Here is a 22641-nt window from a genome sequence, read left to right as displayed (position 1 = left end):
TTCTGCCTCTTTATAGTTTATTCTCCATACAGCATCTAGAGTCATTCTTTACAAATAAAAATGTGATCATGTCATCTTCTGCAAAAACCTTTAGTGACTTTCCATCCTCCCAGAAGAAAATCACGCCTCCTTGTGATGTTCAGCAGGCCCCACATGATCTAGTCCTTAGCTGCTTTGGGACTCTGTAACCTTCCCTGTCTCTCTCCACTCCCATGCTAAGGGGGTTCTTGCCTCAGGGCCTTTTCCTTAGATGCTCTCTTTGCCTGGACCACTCACTTGGATATCCTTAGTGTTCCTTTGTTTCATTCATGGCTGTCCCAATGTCACATCAACACAGAGGCTATCCCTGACTTCTCTGCCTAAAATGGAATCCTTTAGCAGTCTATATCCCCTCATTTTATTTTATTTTTTTTTAATAGCCTTCATCAGTATACAGCAATATCATGTATATTATTTGATTTTGGGAGTTTATTTTCTGTTGTACAACTAGGGCAGGATCTTTTTTACTTTTATTTTTCACTGCTATATAACATGGTATTTACAGTGGTGCTTGGCACAGAGCAGGTGCTTGATAAATATTTGTAGAATGAATGAATCAAAATCTCTCTTCTGAATTTCCATAGTTTCCTATTTACAGCCTTATCATAGCACTTAAAAAACTGTATTTTAATTGGAAGTAATATCTCACATTCATTGGACTGTGAGCCCCTGGAAGGAAAAGATTATTAACATTCATGTCTGATTTGCCAATGTTCAGAAAAGGACTGGGCACATAGGGGTACTTCATGAAAGTGTATTGAATGAATTAATGAATTAATGATTACTTAGTCTCATTGTTCCCTAAAGAAGCAATTCAGGGAATCCCTGATGTTTCCCCAAAGCAGTAGGCTAGTAACATTGTTGTGATTAACTATCTTGCACTAGGTAAAATGCACTCCATTTCTGATTTAGAAAATAGTTGAGTGATAATCTAAAACCATATGCGGTTTTAGACTATAATTTTTAATAGTGAAAAGCATGCAAATTTTTCACGACAGAAAATGCAGAATTTAAGACCGTAAGACAACAAATAGAGAGTTTAGGATCTTAGATTTTGCACAGTTTGACACTGGTCATTGTCTAGTCCAATGCCTTAGTTTATACATGCTGAAGCTGAGGGCCAGAGCTCGGGAGGTGACGAAACTAGAGCTAGAGTTGGGACACCTGGACGGCAGACCAGTTCTTCCAGTTCTTCCCTCACTGTGCCAGTCTTCCATACCTAACTCAGCTTCCTTGATCTGGGTGATCATGTCTCCAGTGGTAACCTCAGAAACTGTACATAGCCTACCTCTTCATTCTCTTGTGTTTTCTTATATGAGATTTTCTTTTCTGTATATTTAGAAACTTCAGCAATTCAATCCAGTGAGTTCTATTTTTATCACAGGAATGTGAACAATGCAGACACAGTAGATCCGATTTTTAGACAAATTTCAAGGTACAGCTTGATTCTAGATATCACCAACATTATTGAAGACCATCCTTAACTTGAATCATTTCTGTTGTGATTATTTCTGATATGACCAAGGGTCACATCACCCTTTAAAAAAAAAGTCACCCTTTAAAAAAAGGTTTAGTTAGATTTGTGCATTAGTATATAATTTGTGGATTAATGGGAGTAATTTTAATGTAAGCATTTGAACAGTGAGAATTGCATTATGCCTGGAATATTTAGGGACAATAAAAATACCTTGACTCTCTTAAGCTTTTTTTAGAACACCTGATGTTTAGAAATGCAGAATAAACCATTACTCCCAACTCTTTTCTAAAAGGATGGCAGCGTGTTTCCTATCTGGTGATGAATATTCCTTTTTTTAAATAGGCTTTAACAAAATTTTATTATAGTATTCCCAGAAATACAATCAATTTACTGATTATAAAGCTATACCATTCATGGTTTTCTTTTTTTAATTTTCTTTTAAGTTTTTATTTTAATTCCCATTAGTTAACATACAGTGTTATATTAGTTTTAGATGTGTAATATAGTAATTCAGTACTTTCATACGCTGATGAATATTCTTAAAAGTACCATACAGAGAAGGGCAAGAATATATTTAGATTACATGTAGAGTTTATGTGGCCCATTTTTGGTAACAAAACAAAAACAACAAAAAGCGAAAAGTTTGTGGATAAGACATTTTGATAGAAATAGTTTAAAATTAATAGATAGAAAATTTAACACTAGAATCACCTCTAATGCAATTGCAGTGTTTCTATTTGACTATGACAAGCAGAGGCAACACTTTAAAAAAGTTTTTGTTGATTGATTGTAAAGGGGGAATACTGGATTTATTGGTCTATAATCTTAGAAAGTGGACTTTGGTATTTTAAGCCTTTCTTGATGATCTTTCCTTGCCCAGCTAGTAAAGTGCTCCTCCTTTGTCCTACTATAACACCTGGAGCAAATCATACTCTTCTTCATTGAATTCAAATGGTGTGTTTACACTCTGGTCTTTCCTGAATGCAGCTGAAGTTCCCTGAAGGCAGATATGATTCTCTATTTCTGTTAACAGTGCATTCTACCACACAGGCTCTAACTCGCTCTCTATCCATCAATTTCCAAATCCTGTGGGTTCAGCCTTAAATTTCCCTTTCATTAGTCTTTACTGACACCAAGAAGTATCATCAACAAACCAACAGGGTTACTCTGCCTCAGGCTACTCTTAAGTGGAGAGCTGGGAGTGGAGCGGGCTGTAGAGACGAAGACCTCCCTCCCCAACCCATGAGGAGTCCCACACTGCCCTCGTTCAGCATGGCCTTGAGATTAAGAGCAAGAGCTCCGGAGCCAGGCTGCCTGGATTTGAATCTCTGTTGTGCCATTTACTAGCCCTGCCACTTATTAGCTGTGTGACCTTGGACAAATTTTTTCACTTCTGTCTCCTTCGGTTTCCTCATCTCTAAAATGGGGCTAATCATAGGACTTACCTCATGTGGCTGCTATGAGAATGAAATTAAGTGAGTTAATATATATAAAGCCCTTAGAAAAGTGCCTGGCACAGAGTAAACCCTTCAAGTGTTAGCTGCTGTAGTTATTATTATTCATTACTAGGCAATAATACTGCCTTTTTAGGTAGTCATGGGAGAGAACAATAACAGAATCTCTGTGGGAATAAGTTGTAAGAACACCTCCCCAAAGCCCTTGGTGAGAGCTACTGCTCTAGGCTAGAGAGCCAATGCTGCCCCAAGCACTGGGCAAGCCAGCTTTAGATCCAAAGGGTGGAAGCAATACAGTTATAATTTACTGCTGTACGGATCAAGGGATACAAACTGACAACTGACAGTGATTTGATTTGTTAGCCCATACAGTTCTTTTTTTTTAAATTGATGTTACATCTTTTTTAAAAATTTTATTTTATTATGTTATGTTAATCACCATACATTACATCATTAGTTTTTGATGTAGTGTTCCATGATTCATTGTTTGCGTATAACACCCAGTGCTCCATTCAGTACGTGCCCTCCTTAATACCCATCACCAGGCTAACCCATCCCTCACCCCCCTCCCCTTCTAGAACCCTCTGTTTCTCAGAGTCCATAGTCTCTCATGGTTCATCTCCCCCTCTGATTTCCCCCCTTCATTTTTCCCTTCCTACTATCTTCTCTCTCTCTCTCTCTTTTTAAACATATAATGTATTATTTGTTTCAGAGGTACAGGTCTGTGATTCATCAGTCTTACACAATAGTTCTTTAAAAGTAGATGCAACTATATAGATTTTAGGCTTCTCTGAAATTCATGCATGAAGTAACACTGAACTTATATAACTGCTTTCTTCAAATAAGCAGATCTCCAAGTTTTAAGTAAGGAACTGTAAAAAAATCTCAGAAGTGCTTTTAGAAGATGCGAATTTTGCCTGAAGAATATCCTTTAAGAGAAGATTCCATGATTTTGGTTAAAAATAGCCTCTCACTGGCTTCCTCTAATGCATTCATTCCTACCTTCCAACTTAAATATCTACAAAAACAGAGGGAAACACACAAAGTCACATCAGGAACAAAAACAAGGACTATTTTTGCTAGATTCCAAGGGACTTTCCATTGCAAGACCATGGAAACTAGACTGAGAAAAGCAACAGATATTCTGCGTGGCAAGAAAGAAAGAGCAAAAATCTTGCTCTTCTGAAAGTAGGTATGAAGACCTTTTGTTTCTTTGTTACTTCTCACCCTTGGCAGAAATAAAGATCTACCAACTCAAAAACTGGTTTATAATCCTCCTACAGAGTATATACACTACATTTTTAGGCAGTCAAATGCTCTTATACACCTGTTACCAGTATATTGTTTCTGTATCACACAGAGGCTGACTGTGTAGAGACTGAATCAGTGAGGAAAATAGCAAGAATAATACAGGTGGTGAATATTAATTTTAAAATTTTAATATTCACTGAGCTCCTGCTACGGCCAGATGGCTGTTCAAAGGACATTTCACTGGAGGTCTTAGTTTGTTTAAGCCTCACAATAACCTATGAGGCAGGTAGTATTACTATTCTATTTACAATTTTCTAGATGAGGGAATAGAGACACAGAGCACTGTGGAGGACAAACTTGAGAAGCACAGCCAAAACAGAGGGAAAGGACAATGAAATGATGATAGCACAGCTGATAAGTGTGGAAACCAGGCAACATAACTCCAACCAAGCATGGAATGGAAATCGTTCAAAGAAGCAAGTGAGAAGAATTGAAGTGAAAGCAATAACCTTCCTGAGGTAATGAATGGTCTGAGCATGCGCAACCCTCTGCTAAGGAAGGAGAGGCAGCTGAGCAAGTGGCTAAGAAATAGTCTTTCTAGATTCAGGTTCTTTCTCTACCACAAGTTGGGTGACCTTGGCGAATTACTTAATTCTTCTAAACCTCTGTTTCTTCATTTGTAAAATGGGGATAACCATGATAGTATGTTCTTCATATGGTTTTTATAAGGATTAAGTGAGCCTTACATGTAAAGTAGTACATAAAACTGTGACACATAATAAGTGCCTAATAAGTGATAGCTATTTTGTCATCATCATTATTATTGTTGTTATTATTAAATGGGTAAAAAGAAAGGGGAGGAGAATTCATGGTCAAGTAATTGGGGAGGTTCTAATTAACTGGGATTGTTTATGGTATGTTTCCTCATAGCCTTCAAGTAGGGAATTCTCAGATTTATTTAACCACAAAATGTCCTTGCTTTTTATTGTTTCTCACTGAATATAAATAATGTCTTGTGGGATACTGGTGTTTTACAGTCTGCAATATGGGAAATGTTCTTTATTTCACACACATTGTACAGAAAAATAGAAAAACAGACATGACAATGTCTTTCTTTGATGACCTGTACTGCAAACAACTAATCATCAAAGAAAGTGCTTTTAGCTTTACAAAACATCATGAATACACGTCGTTCTCCATTGTACAAAACCACGTATCTAGGCACTCAAACCTTATGATCACTCAATCTTGTCAATGTCATCAGCTTTAACACTGAAAGTTTTTCGACATTTTTATAGAACGTTGTAAAAAAATGAGTTAAAATTGGCATAGCTCCAGCCTTCTGGGAGATTTATTTTATTGTATTATAATTCCTTCAAGTGTTTGTCGTTCACTGCCTACTGTGTCATGGGAACACTATTCACTTGTGTGTTGGCATTACATCTTTCTAGTGCTCCTTATTTTGGTGTCAGAGTAATAACTGAATTAACATAAAAAAACACATTATTCAGAAGTTTTGTTTTATTTTTTCCTTCCAGCACTGCTGGTAGGTTCTATTAATCAGTTTTTGTTTTATTTGATGTTTCTGTGTCAGATGGCATACCCTACATGGCTTTCCACAACTGGGCATGGGTTTATTCAGAGAGAAGTTAATGAGCTTCTGTAGGAATTGTTCCCACTGTATCCCTAAGCTGGGTTGGGGAAATATAATTAAGATTAATCAGACTGAGATGCACATCACATGCAATCTGCTGAGGAGATTGCAATGAAAGAAATCTCACCCTTTAATATAGCTAGGTAGGCAGATACAATTCATTACATTTATGCTAATTGTCTTTATTGAAAGAAAAAAAAATAAGATTTCCTATATCTTTTTTCTTAATTCATGTATAATTGACATCTGACATTATATTAGTTTCAGGTGTACAACATAATGATTCGTATTTGTATACATTGTGAAATGATCACCCCAATAAGTCCAGTTACCATCTGGCACCATAGAGAGTTACATTTTTTTTTCTTATGATGAGAACTTTCAAGATCTGCTCTCTTAGCATCTTTCAAATATGCAGTACAATATTATTGACTATAGTCACCATGCTGTGCCTTACATCCCCACAACATTGACTGTATAACTGGCAGTTTGCACCTCAACTTGTGTCTTTATGACAAGCAGGAAGTACCGTCAAGAAGCCAAGCACAGAGGTTTAAATTCCCACAGAGCCCGGGAAGGGAATGCCATCCACCCTCCTAGAAGTTCATACTTCAAAGAAATTGCTCTGAGGTCTCTGAGAAATGCATTCCTGGGATGTAGAACCAGTGTGAGGTTTATTAATCTTTTAAAAAATGTATATACATCTCAAAAAGACAGAGAAAGCATTTGATCAAGTTTTCTAAGGTAAATGCTAAAGGGAGGGGGAGGAGTACTCTTCCCTTTGGCACTAGGGAAAAATTAAGTGTTTTTTTTAGAACTGTATTTACTCTTGCAATTTCTCATTTTTGCTACTGCTTTATAGTTGTGCTATAGTTTTTTAATTGTCTCCATTTCTGTTTCACCTTTTTCTGAGCAGTTTGCAGGTGCATAAGTATCCAGCAAGTCCATAGTAAAATACAAAACCAAGCAATTATCAGAATTACAATAGGATGAATTTTATTTATTATTATTATTTGTTTTAACATATAATACGTTATTTGTCCCAGGGGTACAGGTCTGTGATTCATCAGTCTTATACAATTCACAGCGCTCACCATAGCACATACCCTCCCCACTGTCCATCACTCAGCCACCCCATCCCTCCCACCCCCCCTCCACTCCAGCAACCCTCAGTTTGTTTCCTGAGATTGAGAGTCTCCTATGGTTTGTCACCCTCTCTGGTTTCATCTTGTTTCATTTTTCCCTCCCTTCCTCTATGATCCTCTGTCTTATTTTCTCAAATTCCTCATATCAGTGAGATCATATGATAATTGTCTTTCACAGTAGGATGAATTTTAAAAATTAATACAATGGAGTGGGGGGTGGGGTGGGAGGGATGGGGTGACTGGGTGATGGACACTGGGGAGGGTATGTGTTCTGGTAAGCGCTGTGAATTGTGCAAGACTGTTGAATCTCAGATCTGTACCTCTGAAACAAATAATGCAATATATGTTAAGAAAGAAAAAAAAGAAGAAGAATGTAGCAGGAGGGGAAGAATGAAGGGGGGGAAATCGGAGGGGGAGAAGAACCATGAGAGACGATGGACTCTGAAAAACAAACTGAGGGTTCTAGAGGGGAGGGGGTTGGGAGGATGGGTTAGCCTGGTGATGGGTATTGAGGAGGGCACGTTCTGCATGGAGCACTGGGTGTTATGCACAAACAATGAATCATGGAACAGTATATCTAAAACTAATGATGTAATGTATGGGGATTAACATAACAATAAAAAAATTAAAAAAAAAATAAAAATTAATACAATGTTCACAATGAGGGAATATCTTTAAATATACGACATTAATGGTATGATTCTTAATCAGAATTTTTGATTCTTGATTAGCAGTGCATAGCATTGTACATTTTCATTGTACATTACATTCACAAATGCTAGTGGAGACTTTTGCTTGTGCTTTCATATGATTAACTATTTCAGTATTGTTTTGTAGTTTCTAATGAAATCTTATCCAATCCAAGTTTGTAATCTAATAATCTGAATTTTTAATTAAGAGTTTTTCTTATAAGGCCTAATGAATTTCTCCTGAGGTCTCATCAATCATATAAGTAATATTGCATTTACGTGGTAATCTAGGCTCTTCAGTAATTATTCCATCTTCCCAAATAATTTTTCCAACATGCAAAACACGAAGATACCCATGGCTGTTCTCTAGTATCAAAGTCTTATTATGGGGCACCCACTGAAGGATACAGATTGGACTTCTAGTGTTTAATGTATAATGAGTTGTCTTGAGAGCAAATGCAAACTGGGCCATTTTTTTTGGATCGGTCTTATCAATAGTTGCATTGTCCATTAAATCTCCATGAATAGTGGACCTCCACCTTTGTTTGCTCTCCATCCTGGGCCTGGAGAGAACTTGCATGATGGACAATTGGGATACGGTGAAATAACTGTGGGTCCTTCCTCAATAAGCCTACATTCCGATAGGGTTTCCTTTCCCTTTAACTTATTGTCTCAAACACCAACTCAAGAAACTTCATTCCTTTTTAGTAAGAGTGTAATCTGAGGACAGTGTTTTCAGAAGAAGACTCAGGACACCTCTTCTCACAGACTTAACAGCATCAAGGCACACACACAGTATGTTTGTGGTTGGCCACAAATAAGAGAACCCAGCATTTACAAACTTGAGCAGCAAGGCAATTTGTTGGAAGGGCATACAATGGCTCACAGAGCAGCAGGAACACTGGAGTTAGGGGGGCATGGGGAAGATGACTAGCAAAAAAGAGGTAGGCAGCTGAGAGCACAGCCTGATTTCCATCTGGGGAGTTTGTCTGGAGTGCTGGGGCTGGGAACTTTTTGCTTGCTTGATTCTGCTAATGCTGCCCCTTCACACATTATACTTTCAGGAGTCAAAATTTCAGTCACAAGTATCTGATCAACTAGAGCCATCCTCCAGTAATGTCAGCTCCATTATAGTAAGAGAGTAAAGGGAGAGAAAGAGTGATCCCTCTTTGCCTTCTAGAGTGGGAGATGTCACTCTGCCTCCAAACTTCTGTCAAATGGTGGTCACTTTATGTACACTGTTCTATGTGCTTTGCATATATTAATTCATTTATTCTTACAGCAACTCTATGGGGCAGATATTATTTTCCCCATTTGTAAAGAAACTGGGCACAAGAAGTTAATTTATTTAATTTAATTTTTAAATTTAAATTTTATTTTTTAGATGTAGTTTGCCCCAATCACACAGTAAGTGGTAGAGAGAGAATCTGAAGCTAGGCACTCGGGTTGCAGAATGAGTGCCCTTCTCAGTACTGGTCAGCCTTACCAAAGACAAGTGTTCAGAGGTTTTACTATAAAGAAAAGGAAAGAAAGACAGAAAAAGAGAAAATAACAAATCAAATCAACAGCAAATCAACAATCAAATGTTTGATTTGTTTGGTGATAAAATATGTAATTTCAATTTTTCTCTATATTTTATGTATTGTAAATTCATGTGTTTTTTAAACATGTATTTTTGATATAATGTTATATTTATAGGAGATTTGCAAAGGCAGTACAGTTTCCATATGTAGTCTTTACTTAGCTTCCCTGAAGTTAACCCTTCACATAGCCATAGAAGAATGAACAAAACAAAGAAATTACCAGTGACCCATCACTATTAACAAACTACAGACTTTAACCAATTTCCTGTTTTTCCACTAATGTCCTTTTTCTGTTCCAAGGTCCAGTCCAGGATCCTATATTGCATTTACTTACCATGTATGTCTCCTTACCTCCAATCTGTGCCAGTTCCTTGTGACTTTGATACTTTGAATGAATAATGGTTAAGTATTCTGTAGAACATTCTTCAATTTGGGCTTGTTGATGTTTTCTTACGATTCAATTAAGGTTATGAATTTGGAGGAAGAATGCCCTTTCTGGTGCATTCTATCAGGGAGTTATATAATATCAATATGTTATATTATTAGGATTTTAACATTGATTACTTGGTTATGGTGGCTCTGTTTTATTTTTTAATCATAGTTTTTCTTTACTTTTAATAATATTGCTAAGTTAACATTTCCAGTATTTAGTAGATTTTATTTATTTTTTATTGCAGGTTTTCTTATATTGCAAAACTCATATGGATTTCTAGACCACGTATAACTAACTAAGACTCTTGCTCTTCAGTAACCAAGTTCTTGTGATTTAGAACATAATCTGTTCCTTAAGCCACACATAACTAAATGCTCCATCTGATATGTAATAAGCTAAGTGGAAGATGAGCAGTCCACTCTGTCCATGGTTTGGAGTAAACTCTATAGCCAAAGGCAATCCTTATTCTGATACCAAATGTAGTACCACACTAGGGAGTTAGTGAATTATAGTCAATTCTATTTAATGAGTATCCAGGCCATTTCTTTTGCTGTTCTTGAAAGCTACATTTGTTAGTAAGGCCTTGAGGCCAGTTTGCCTATTAGCTTAGGTTTTATGATACTATGTACGGCTCATTTAAAACAATTCTCCATACATAAAATTGTACATCTGTCTTTTGATATGTGTAAAATGTGCTAAAATAGTGATGTAGACAAATTATTGTTAAAGAAAACCATTTTGCAGTTGTCCCTGTGTAAGCCCATGATCTTTTGTAATCTGTACACTTTGCTTATAGCTGAAGTACATATTTAAACACCATTGTGATTTTATACTTTCATGTTTCATATATATATACACAATGAATTTTATATATTTAATATAATTTATTATTATTATTTAAACTCTTTCTTCCTTATACTAGAGAGCCAATCTGTAAACTGTTCTAATTTTTTGCCACTTTAGGAGTACTATTACATGTTGTTTGTGTGTGTGTGTTTGTTTCCTCTTCAAGATAAATAGTAACATCTGCTCTGGGCCTCCAACAGACAGTGAAAAAAAATGTTTTTGAAAAATATGGAGTGCTTCACAAATTTGCGTGTCATCCTTGCTCAGGGGCCATGCTAATCTTCTCTGTTGTTCTAATTTTAGTATATGTGCTGCCAAAGCGAGCACGACAGTGAAAATTTTTAACGTTTGGTAAGCTATTTGTTAAAATGAAATATAAATGGGTGATAATGACAATGTGGCTAAGAATAGAAAAAGAATAAAAGTACATACTCATGATAGGTTAGTGTTTAGTGTGCTACAGTTCTAGCAATGCTCTTATATTTATTAACTTGGAACATGGTAATCTTGTTATTTAGTACCTCATCCTTGTGTATTTTGCTTTTGCAAAAAGAACTTAGCATTTTAAAAAGTTACCTTCCGCTTCGACATATAGTCACATAATCATTAGTTTTTATCTCAATGCTTAGGCACTTTAAAGAGCATCTTAGTAATCTTAGTATTAAGTTAAGTTTGTTATATGATTACCTTAAAACAATTTTATTAGTTTTTCACTGCTAAGAGCTAGTATGGAATCCTAGAACCCTGGCTTTTGACCTTAACATTAATATGTGAGAAATCATAAAAATTAAAACAAACAAACAAACCTCAGTTTACTTTCCAGGATAGGCCACAAATGATGTATCTACAAACCAGCTTTTCCCTTTTTATTTTATTTTTTGTTTGTTTGTTTTCAGGTGAGTGTGGGGAAGTGGGAGAAACCATTTGGCAGCAGCAAGCAGGATATGAAATTAGAAATTAAATATTTCCATAGATCCTTTCAGGTTTCTGGGCAGCTCAAAGGGCCCTTACTCACGGAGAGCATGCATTGGCGGTGTGCTGGCGCTGGTACGTACCTGCTTGCAGGAACCAGTTGTTATATTCTAAGGAGTTTTGTCACCCAGTTATTAAACATAGCCATTATTCAAAATCTAAATGTATAAACTCGCAATTAAATACTATTAAAGAAAAAGGTAACAAAAACTCAAAACTGATCATTTCCTAATTTTTAAGTTATGCTTGAGTATTGTTAATTATTTAATTTATGCTTTTGAAGTTATTTATATCTGTATCTTTGAAATATTCACAACGATGTGCCAATGCCCACCACTTCCAATTCTGTGCATAGAGACTTCATGTTGGTGGCTTGATAAGCTTATGATTAACATTATGAATATGTATTCTCTCTTAAAGAAAATAAAATTAAATATGGTGGGAGACCATGTGATTTAAAATCACTGTTCTCCGATCATTACTGACTTTCTGTCAGTCAGACACACTACTCTCCTATTCACCTCAGGGTATTTGAGTTTGCTGCTGTATTCCCTCTGCTTTCCCCTCCACTGTACACTTGGATATCTTTTTTCCCATCAGAGTTTAGAAAACCCTTGTCTGATTATCCTATCTAAGATAGCCCACCCTGTCCTGCCTATTCCCTCACCTGACACATTTGCCATTCCTTCACATGGTCTTTCTTTTCCTTAGAGCCCTTACTACTCATTGAAAGTATATGGTTTATTTGTTTATATGTTTACTGTCTTTCTTCCTTACTATGATATAAACTCCCCAAGGGGAGGAATCTTCTATTATCTTTTTATTTCTGGTTTTTCAATGCCTAAAAGAGGGCTAGGCACACAGTAGATGGCCAGTATATTTCTGTTTAAAAAATGATTTAATATTTGAATAGATAATATCGATGAAAGTCATCTAATTTAAAATAGAGGTTTAGAGATAGTTAAAGTAATATTTGAATATGAGATAAAATGAAATTAGACTACTACCACTTGACAAAAAAGAGGCTCCAATTACTGAGATAAGCTCTTACAAAGAAGACACTTTTTGGGGTGCCTGGGTGGCTCAGTTGTTAAGCGTCTGCCTTCAGCTCAGGTCATGATCCCAGGGTCCTGGGATTGAGCCCCACGTCGGGCTCCCTGCTCAGGAGTCTGCTTCTCCCTCTTCCTCTGCCTACCACTCTCTTTCTCTCTCTCTCTCTGTGTCAGATAAATAAATAAAATCTTAAAAAAGAAGAGGCTGACATGGGGTTTGATCTCACAACCCTGAGACATGACCTGAGCTGAAATCAAGAGTCAGATGCTTAACCAACTGAGCCAGCCAGGTGCCCCTCACTGTTACATACTTATTGAAGAGCTATACATATATAGCTTATAGGCTTGCTTGACTTTGAAGTCAAATATACTAGATATATTTAATCACTTCCAGATCAAATAGGAATAAAGTGTTAAAAAAACCCACTTTTTTTTTTTTTTGAGGGGGGGTGTCATTTATATACATAAAAAGATACTGAATTTTTGCTAAATTTCCTGAGGGATGGAATTTGGGAGTAGATTATGTCAAAATTCTAGTTAGAGATGGGATTTGTACATTACATTAATTATTCTGTGCTTTTCTGTGGAAAGAATCCCTCTCAAGCAACATAATTTACATGAATGAGGGAGAGGGTTTTATTTTAAGGAACAGCGGCATATTCAGATTTTTTTGTGGCAGTCCTCCAGCCACAGAAGCTAGCTGTCAAGAACTACTTTCTTTCTCAGAAGGCTTCTGTAAGGTGGAAGCTGAGGCTGCAGTTCTATTCCAAGCCAAACTTTGTACAATATGAGCAAATGAAATGCAAAAGAATATTTTCAGTGACTGATGAGGGTAGCTATTTTTAATATTTAAGAGCCTAGTCAAATTTATTGCTGCTTTTTAAAAAGTGTGATCGGGATGGATAGATTATCTGTAATCCATAAAATACTGAAATGTATGGTTCATAAACTGAGGAGTAAAGGGTAACAAGGATATTGCTTAAAAGGAGTAATGTGGAGGTTGGCATATATTTGGGGGAAAGCACATTTATTTGTTATTTCATTCATTTATTCCACAGATAGTTTTTAAGCATTAATTATGTGTTAGGCATTGTTTTAGGTGCTGGGAATACATGAGAGAAATACTTTCCATCTTTAAACAGTCTAATAGGGGAATAAAAACAAGGAAACAGGTTATTGCAACACAGTGTGGTAAGTGGTAGGATGAGAATGTTCAAGGCTTTTTAAGAGCACATGAAAGAGACAACTAACTCAGATTTATGACGTTTGAGAAGTTGATCATATGATCTTGATTCACCTTGTGGGTTAAGAAGTCTCTGACTAGTATGCAAAGAATGAATTGAAGACAATGATGGGCTAACAAAAGTTTAAAAACTGGCTCTTCAGAGGAACAAACCCCTCAGATTTGTGCCATTTGCCCATTTCTGTGGTGTAAATATTTCCACTATGCTGACTTTAAAGCTACCAAGCCAGTAGACATGGTATGTTTGAGGTTATAAGAGAAAGAGAATAAATGACAGAAGAAGCCTCCTGGAAAATGAGCTAAAGGTAGGTTCAAGATGAAAGGAGGATGAATGGGTCCTCAACTACCAAAGGGAATAAAAATAAGGGTGTGGATCCAGGTATATTTTTTGTGGTTTATAGTTAGTGTTAGAGTTATGATTTACAGAAATAATTTGAAAATTTTCTATCTACTGTTTTGATGGGGACTGCTAAATTGTCCTCTGGTATTAATTTTCTTTTATTCTTATTAGTAATAGAGCCTCCCTTGCAATGGCCTTCCTTGCAGGTAATGTGGTTATGTGACTATGTTTGGGCTAATGGGATATGACTGGGATGATGTGTATATTTTTTTTTAGGAAAGGTACGGTAAGTGGCTTACTCTGGATTACCCTTTCTCCTTCCACCTGACTGGGAAATGACTAAAATGGCATCCAGTCTTGGATAGTTTTCATCATGTGAGGGCATGAGCCAACCTGTCTGTTTGGGATCCTGGCTATCCTCCTGAGCAAAGCCCAGACTGCTTTCCTATCTGCCTTTGTATGTTATGTCAGAAGAAAATAAGCATTTATCTTATTTAAGTACTGGGTTTTAGAGTCACTTTGTTACAGTAGTTTAGACTGTACCCTGACTAGTACAGAGAGATTCTGTATTTTCTGTGAATGAGGAGACAAAATTATTTTCTAAGAATTTAGAGTTGGTTGGAAAGGGCATACAGTTTGAAAGGAGTGAAATTAGTTTAATAGCTAGGGGATGAGGGGGGTAGGATAATAGAGATAGGTACTAGGAAAATATAGAAACATTGCTTGGTAATCTTGAGGAATAGAAGACCACTGATCATGGAAAAAGGAAACGATATAAATATGAATTAACTAAATAAACTCAACAAAATAGGGGAAAGCCCTAACGAACAGTTTTAATGTAGGCCATACAATTTCTATCAGAAATGTTCACATTTCTCAGGCTTATAGTTAAAAACCATTTAATGACAGTAAAGATCAAAAGTATATTTTCAATGTTACATAATTATTTTTTTATTTTGTATTTTGAGAGAGAGTGAGAGCGAAAACTGAAGAGAGCAAGCAGGGTTGGGAGGGGCAGAGGGTGAGGGAGAGAGGGAATCTTAAGCATGCTCCATGCCCAGTGCAGAGGCTGACATGGGGTTCGATCTCACAACCCTAAGACATGACCTGAGCTGAAATCAAGAGTCAGATGCTTAACCAACTGAGCCAGCCAGGTGCCCCTAACTGTTACATACTTATTGAAGAGTTATACATATATAACTTATAGGCTTGCTTGACTTTGAAGTCAAATATACTAGATATATTTAATCCCCCCCAGATCAAATAGGAATAAAGTGTTAAGATCATTGAAATTAAGTAAGACCAAAAAAATGCTTTACCCTTATCATGGGAAGCTTCCTGGAGGAGATGGCTTTTTAATTAAAACACAAAATTCATGTATCTTTACACCTTAAAACAAGAGCCCATATTATTGATTTTACCCTTCTACTATCATACATCTTTCCAAGAGGTAGTAAAATCATATTTGACTTTAGGATCTTTTAGGCCTAGATGGATATAGCACTATAGTAGTCTTTCATAGAATGGTGAAACTGTGGTATTTAATGTTCTTTGGGTCTTTAAACATTTGATAAGCTGTGACTTTAAGTGTGATGTTCCCAGTATGGACCATGTGGAATTAAATACTTGGAATCACTCATTAGAAGTAGACTACATAATTTCCTTGTCATAGATTTCACTATTATTTTACCTGAAAGATGATGTATATTATTTTAAGTTGTGACCTTTATATTCTTCTTTATATTCTAGCAATAGAACACCTTGTAGTCCTATGTTTTGCACAAAATTAGGTAGAATCTTATTCCCTAAGTAATTATGGGAGTAAGGGTTTTTACATTTCTGCTTATTTATCAGGCAGTATAATTAGAAGTGATTCTTTAAGAATCCACCATGATCAGAATAAATCATATTTATCCTGTGAAAAAAACTGTTGCATGTTCACCCAGTGACCACACAAAATTATTATCATAGATTTAATTTTCTTTGTTTTAATCAAGATCCTTTGTTTTCATAAAGTGGGGACAGTTTATAATGCCAATGAAAGCCATTTTGAAGATGGATAAGGTGTATTTGTCCATGTAAAGCCTTAAAGAAGCTTGGTGTTCGCTGGAAAAATGTTTTAATTTGGGAGACAAAGCCCTAAGCCAAATTCCTTATTATCCACAATTTAATTGAGAAAATTGCTTAACCTCAGTCTTTCTGTCAAGTTTGATTGAGAGACAACTACTAGCTGGAGGTGCACTGGAATGCTGGGTACCTTAAAATATCTTGAGACTTCCTTAAGAGAGGTGATATGTATGTAACAGGGACAGAAAATATTAATGTGTGAGGAGAAATGCTTTTCTCTGTTCTCCTGCCTAACCAATTTCCTCTGCAGATTGGCATAATCTTTAGAGGCTGAACAGTAGAAGCACAAATGGGTACTTGCGTGAAGATACTGTCTTGAGAGAAAAAGAGAATAGCAAAGGATAAAAAGGAAGAGGGAAAGGAAAGGGAAAGTCTCATCAAGAGACAGATGGAAGGAAATTTAGGGAAGAGAGTTGAAAGTGGGAGTGGGGAAAATTGGAAATCAATAGGAATGAGGAAAGTATATGATTTTAAAGAAATGGGTTATAAATTAGATTTTCTTTAATGTTCTTCAAGAGGTACACCTAGGAGTTAGACTTACTTTTTTAAAAAGAATTAAAAAATGATTTCTTTAAAAACGCAAATGCTTTGAGAATAACATATCAAAATGAGTAAATGGGAACATTAGTAAGTTGGCATCCAGTACCGTGAAGGGGTTTTCAATTGGAACTTTTTTTTATGTCCAGTTAGCCAACATATAGTACATCATTAGTTTTTGAGAATTACTTTTAAATTACCTTTGGTTGCTGCATTTTGTTACTTTGAATACAACACTTTGCACCAAGTATTTGAGTTTTATGTAAAAACCACAAAAATGATAAATTAGCTCTGTATTTTGAAATACTTTAGTGCTTTATGAAAATCAAATATGATGAAGACAAAAACTTTCAAACAATATTGATATCTGATTGCTAAGAGAGTCAGACTTGGTGACTCTCTGTAAGAAGTCAAATTCTCTGGACGTCGTAAACAAACTACAAAATTGTATTGGTTTCTCCTAAAATATTTTATCAACTTGTGACCATGAACCAGTTAATATCTATGCTGTAAAAGTACAAATGAAACATATTTACTATTTTCCCTTGCTTGATTTTATTGACAGGACTTTAGAAAAGTATGAAATGTGAACTGTTATTTTGAGAATTTTTTGGATTTTGCGAATAGGTGCAGCTTATATCTTGGCTTTATTAACTGCTCAGGTCCTGGGCAAGATAAAATTCTGCATCACGTAGCTCTTATTTTCCTTTTATTACAGTGGAACTTGTGGTTTCCCTAAAGCAAGAATGCTGGTGTGTACCCTATATTAAATAGAAATTGTAGATTTAAAAACATTTCAATAGGAAAACCCAAAAGACTTCCCCCCAAAACTGCTAGAACTCATACAGAAATTCAATAAAGTGGCAGGATATAAAATCAATGCACAGAAGTCAGTGGCATTCCTATACACCAACAACAAGACAGAAGACAGAGAAATTAAGGAGTCGATCCCTTTTACAATTGAACCCAAAACCATAAGATACCTAGGAATAAATCTAACCAAAGAGGCAAAGAATCTGTACTCAGAAAACTATAAAATACTCATGAAAGAAATTGAGGAAGACACAAAGAAATGGAAAAACATTCCATGCTCATGGATTGGAAGAACAAATATCATGAAGATGTCAATGCTACCTAGAGCAATCTACACATTCAATGCAATCCCTATCAAAATACCACCCACTTTTTTCAAAGAAATGGAACAAATAATCCTAAAATTTGTATGGAACCAGAAAAGACCCCAAATAGCCAGAGGAATGTTGAAAAAGAAAAGCAAAGCTGGTGGCATCACAATTCTGGACTTCAAGCTCTATTACAAAGCTGTCATCACCAAGACAGTATGGTACTGGCACAAAAACAGACACATAGATCAATGGAACAGAATAGAGAGCCCAGAAATGGACCCTCAACTCTATGGTCAACTAATCTTCGACAAAGCAGGAAAGAATATCCAATGGAAAAAAGACAGTCTCTTCAACAAATGGTGTTGGGAAAATTGGACAGCCACATGCAGAAGAATGAAACTGGACCATTTCCTTACACCACACACAAAAGTAGACTCAAAATGGTTGAAAGACCTAAATGTGAGACAGGAGTCCATCAGAATCCTAAAGGAGAACACAGGCAGCAACCTCTTCGACCTCAGCCACAGCAACTTCTTCCTAGAAACATCACCAAAGGCAAGGGAAGCAAGGGCAAAAATGAACTATTGGGACTTCATCAAGATAAAAAGCTTTTGCACAGCAAAAGAAACAGTCAACAAAACCAAAAGACAACCGACAGAATGGGAGAAGATATTTGCAAATGACATGTCAGATAAAGGGCTAGTATCCAAAATCTATAAAGAACTTATCAAACTCAACACCCAAAGAACAAATGATCCAATCAAGAAATGGGCAGAAGACATGAACAGACGTTTTTCCAAAGAAGACATCCAAATGGCCAACAGACACATGAAAAAGTGCTCAACATCGCTCGGCATCAGGGAAATCCAAATCAAAACCTCAATGAGATACCACCTCACACCAATCAGAATGGCTAAAGTTAACAAGTCAGGAAACGACAGATGTTGGCGGGGTTGCAGAGAAAGGGGAACCTTCCTACACTGTTGGTGGGAATGCAAGCTGGTGCAGCCACTCTGGAAAACAGTATGGAAGTTCCTCAAAAAGTTGAAAATAGAGCTAACATATGACCCAGCAATTGCACTACTGGGTATTTACCCCAAAGATACAAATGTAGTGATCTGAAGGGGTACATGCACCCCAATGTTTATAGCAGCAATGTCCACAATAGCCAAGCTGTGGAAAGAGCCAAGATGTCCATCAACAGATGAATGGATAAGGAAGAGGTGGTATATATATACAATGGAATATTATGCAGCCATCAAAAGGAATGAGATCTTGCCATTTGCAACAACATGGATGGAACTGGAGGGTATTATGCTGAGCGAAATAAGTCAATCAGAGAAAGATATGTATCATATGACCTCACTGATATGAGGAATTTTTAATCTCAGGAAACAAACTGAGGGTTGCTGGAGTGGTGGGGGGTGGGAGGCATGGGGTGGCTGGGTGATAGACATTGGGGAGGGTATGTGCTATGGTGAGCACTGTGAATCGTGTAAGACTGTTGAATCACAGACCTGTACCTCTGAAACAAATAATACATTATATGTTAAAAAAAAAAAAGAAGATAGTAGGAACGGAAAAATGAAGAGGGGGAAATTGGAGGGAGAGACGAACCATGAGAGACTGAACTCAGACACAAACTGAAGGTTCTAGAGGGGAGGGGGGTGGGGGGATGGGTTAGCCTGGTGATGGGTATTAAAGAGGGTACATATTGAATGGAGCACTGGGTGTTATACACAAACAATGAATCATGGAACACTACATCAAAAACTAATGATGTAATGTATGGTGATTAACATAACATAATAAAAAATGCGAAAAAATAAAAAGGAACGAAGGGAGGTCAGGAGCTCGATGGTTTAATGGTAACGTATAGTATGTTAATACTCTTAGTTTTTTTTTTTTAATTTAAATTCATTTAGCCAATGTATAGTATATCATTAGTTTTTACTCTGCTTAGTTTTGTACTGTGAAAGTAATAAATGATTTTAAACCAATTAATTATAAGGAAACACACATAAAAAGAATTTCAATAGAATAATGAAGATTCCATACTTAGATATGTTAAAGTGTTAGTTTTCTCTTGGTTATTTTATTTTATAGAAATTTTTAAAGCCCTGAAAAATAACATTGTGGTATATTTATTTAAAAGAGGGCTGTCATAGACCCACTATTCAGGAGGGGAACTGCACATTTTGTGGGTCGCTGCTAAAGTGAATTTCTAGGTAGAAGATCAAATCATTTGCCAATATTAGTACATTTCACAAGAGAAGCAGGTGATGCAATTTGCTCAATATGCATGTTTGGCCCCAGGATGTGTGAGACCTCCTAAGCTTGAGCCATCCAGCAAATATCCTCAGAAAAGGTGGAATTGAGACAGAAGCAAATGGCAGAAGTGGTTTGCCATCCTCAGACCTATGAACCATTTTAGCCCACTTCTGTTTGGACTATTCTTGTATAGACATAAGCTACATTGAAACAACATCAACAATAATGAAAAGTGGCAAAGTAAAAGGAATCATTTTCAAGTGCTGGTTAGGTATATTGTGTTCTTATGTTTCTCACCCAAAATCTTTAACTTAAAATTTAATAATTAATATAAATGTGTGGAAAAAATAAACTTCAAGCTCTATTTCATACTATACAGAAATTAATTTAGGGTGGATTAGAGACTTAAACATATAAGCTAAAGCCATAAAACTTCTGGAAAAAATAAAAAATATATTTTACACTTTAGAGTATGTAAAACTTCTTAGGAACCAGAAACCGTTAATTATAAAATAAAAAAATATGATAGGGCACCTGGGTGGTTCAGTCAGTTAAGTGTCTGCCTTCGGTTCATGTCATGATCCCAGAGTCCTGAGATCGAGCCCCACGTCAGGCTCCCTGCTCAGCAGGGAGTCTGTTTCTCCCTCTCCCTCCACTCCTCCCCCTGCTCCTTCTCTCTCTCTCTCACTCACACTCTCTCTTTCAAATAAATAAATAAAATCTTTAAAAAATATGATAAACATAAGAAGGTAAATTCCTCTTGTTCAAAAACAGTGCTAGGAAGAAGAAAAGATAAGCCATATATTGGAATTAAATATTTGAATATAGACTCTAACAAAGAACTTGTTCTCAGAAACATACAACATACAATACAGTGATTCAGCTTCTCTATATGTTATGTTATGCTGAGCTCACCAAAAGTGTCATCTGTCACCATACAACACTACTACAATACCATTAACTATATTCCCTCTGCTGTACCTTTTATTCTCGTGACTTTTTCATTCCATAACTGCAAGCCTGGATCTCCTACTCCCCTTCACCCATTTTGACCATCCCTTCACCCCCTTCTCTCTGTCAAGCATCAATTTGTTCTCTATATTTATAAGTCTGATTCTGCTTTTTATTTGTTTACTCATTTGTCTTGTTTTTTAGATTTCATTCCATATTAGTAATATTGTATGGCATTTATCTTTCTCAGTCTGACTTCACTTAGCATAGTACCCTCTAGTTCCATCTATATTGTTGCAAATGGCAAGATCTCATCCTTTTTTATGGCTGCATAATATTCCTCTGTGTGTGAGTGTGTGTGTGTGTGTGTGTGTGTGTGTGTGTGTGTGTTTCCATATCCTAGCTATTTTATTTTATTTATTTATTTTAAAAGATTTTATTTATTCATTTGAGAGAGAGAGACAGACAGAGAGAGCATGAGCAGGGGAGAGAGGCAGAGGCAGAGGGAGAAGCAGACTCCCTGCTGAGCTGGGAGCCTGATGTGGGGCTCAATCCCAGGACCTTGGGATCAGGACCTGAGCTAAAGTCAGATGCTTAACCATCTGTGTCACCCAGGCACCCTATATGCTGTTATTTGAAATAATTCTGCAATAAACATAGGGATGCATATCTCTTTTCAAATTGGTATTTTTGTTTTCTTTGGGTAAATATCCAATAGTGGAATTACTTGATCATATGGCATTTCTATATTTTTAATTTTTTGAGGAACCTCCATGCTGTTTTCCACAGGGGCTACACCAATTTATATCCCCACCAACCATGTGTGAGGGTTCCTTTTTCTCCACATATTTGCCAAGACTTGTTATTTCTTGTCTTTTTTATTCTAGCTATCCTGACAGATGTAAGGTGATATCTCATTGTGGTTTTTGATTTGCATTTCTCTGATGATTATTGATGTTGAACATTTTTTCATGTGTCTGTTGGCCATCTATATGTCTTCTTTGGAGAAATGTCTTTTCAGGTCTACTGCCCATTTATTAATGGGATTGTTTGTTTGGTTCATTGGTTTTTTGATGTTTAGTTGTGTGAGTTCTTTATATATTTTGAATATTAACCCCTTTATTGGTTGTATCATTTGCAATATTAACCCCTTTATTGGTTATATATTTGCAAATATCTTCACCCATTCAGTAGGTGGGCTTTTTGTTTTGTTCATTTCCTCTGTTGTGCAAAAGCTTTTTATTTTGCCCCAATAGTTTATTTTTGATTTTATTTCCCTTGCCTTAGGAGACCAATCTAGAAAATATGTTGCTATGGCCAGTGTCAGAGAAATTATTGCCTATATTCTTTTCTAGGATGTTTAGGATTTCAGGTCTCACATTTAAGTCCTCAGTGCACTTTGAATTTATTTTTGTGTATGGTGTTAGAAAGTGGTACAGTTTCATTCTTTTGA

At 36.3% G+C, this 22641-nt stretch overlaps 1 protein-coding gene and 1 non-coding gene across 14 annotated transcripts in view; one reads left to right on the top strand and one right to left on the bottom strand.

The window, feature by feature from the left end:
* MAPK10 (mitogen-activated protein kinase 10) overlaps nucleotides 1–22641 on the top strand; it is a 318671-nt gene that overhangs the window by 62495 nt on the left and 233535 nt on the right. For 5 of the 13 annotated variants that reach the window (XM_078068890.1, XM_078068894.1, XM_078068898.1 and 2 more), the window contains one exon: nucleotides 4540–4739. The exons of the other annotated variants lie outside the window; for them this stretch is intronic. The gene's annotated coding sequence lies outside the window, so the exon portion shown is untranslated. The remainder of the gene's footprint in view (nucleotides 1–4539; nucleotides 4740–22641) is intronic. 13 annotated transcript variants of the gene reach the window in all.
* LOC118536873 (U6 spliceosomal RNA) lies at nucleotides 10794–10898 on the bottom strand. The gene has a single exon (XR_004917866.1). It is a non-coding gene; the product is annotated as a U6 spliceosomal RNA (small nuclear RNA).

Source organism: Halichoerus grypus, chromosome 3 (assembly GCF_964656455.1).
Source record: "Halichoerus grypus chromosome 3, mHalGry1.hap1.1, whole genome shotgun sequence".
Lineage (NCBI taxonomy): Eukaryota > Metazoa > Chordata > Mammalia > Carnivora > Phocidae > Halichoerus > Halichoerus grypus.
This window is presented reverse-complemented; position numbering and strand designations above follow the sequence as displayed.